At 40.7% G+C, this 1,424-nt stretch overlaps 1 protein-coding gene across 2 annotated transcripts in view; it reads right to left on the minus strand.

Moving 5' to 3' along the window:
- The window catches only part of LOC101848327, a 78,376-nt gene that overhangs the window by 6,135 nt on the left and 70,817 nt on the right, over positions 1 to 1,424 (minus strand). The window lies entirely within an intron of this gene.

Here is a 1,424-nt window from a genome sequence, read left to right on the forward strand (position 1 = left end):
ACAGCAGCAACAAAAGCAGCAACAACAACAGCAACAACAACAGTAACAACATCATTATTAATAACAACAACAGAAACACTAACAACAACAGCAAAATAACAACAACATTAACAACATCACTAATAAAAACAATAGCAAGAGCAGTAACAACGACAGCAACAACAAGGACAACCAAAGCAGCAATAGAGGTAACACTGCCAAGAACCCACATTCACAACGGCCATAAACTATTTTTACAACCCACGGAAATCCACCAGCCCTCTCCTTCCATACTGACTGAAGCAACACGGACCCCTCGCGGGACATTTAATTCCTCATTATGACGTCATCAAAGTCTGTTGCCCTCATCTCTTTTGTTTCTCCCTTTTCCCAATAAAGCGGCTGCCTCCTTTCAGAGGAAGGAAGAACATGGGGGTGAGTCCGGTTCGGGTTACCCGCGGGAAATCACTTTCCCTGGACCAGGCCCCCCCGAAGGACCAATGTGCTATCGACATAAAACGGCCACGACCTTTCTGGACAATGATACCGCCCAACTCGCTGTTGGTAAACTCTTTCACGAGAACGTGTCCACAATAACAGTTTTCTGTTTGCTACTACTAACTGTGTTCGGGTTCGGTTTTATGTTTCGTGTTTTATGTTTTATGTAGCTGAAAGGGTACACAGTGTCGATGGCTGCCACACACACACTTACACAATACGTTTCCTTAGAATTGCAAAGTTCTAGATCTATACGACATTTTTGGTCGTTTTGAGTTACTAAGACCATTATGAGGTCAGAAACCAAAGTTAAATATTATTCTATCCGCTCTACCAAAATCGTAAGATTATTCAGAGTCGTTATCAAGATCTTCAAAGAATTGCATTCGAAAAAGCTTGACATTTTGTGAAACTCAAAATCTTTAACGTCGAATTTCTCAAAACGAGGTACTGAGCACTGTTGAGCAGATAGAACTTAGTAATTCTAGGGTACCGAATAGTCAGAATAGCCAGACATACTTTACCCAACAGACAGACAATAAATGAGTAAATGGGCAGACGTTTTCTTTTGTTTCGCTTCCACTTTGTTTTATATACAGCCGAACCGTCAACGCGTTGATGGGGGACAAACTAACGCTTCCATGGGATCCAAACTGCTGATCCAGATAAATGGATATTGTCATCCTTTCTTGATAGCCAAGTATCTATACCAAGATAGATCTAAATTGGACACCCTTTAGAATATTGTAGAGAATATCGATTTCACGTGTCTAGATTTTGCTTGCAAATAAAACTCTGTTCTCGTTGCAGATATTTAACACCACATCATCACATTTTAAATAATTACATTTACACCATAACCTGATTATCTCCACATGTGAAGGCCAAAATCATGCTTTGGGATACGTTACAGCAAGACAGACAGACAGAGAGAGAGAGAGAGAGAG

Source organism: Aplysia californica, unplaced genomic scaffold (genome assembly GCF_000002075.1).
Source record: "Aplysia californica isolate F4 #8 unplaced genomic scaffold, AplCal3.0 scaffold00005, whole genome shotgun sequence".
NCBI lineage: Eukaryota > Metazoa > Mollusca > Gastropoda > Aplysiida > Aplysiidae > Aplysia > Aplysia californica.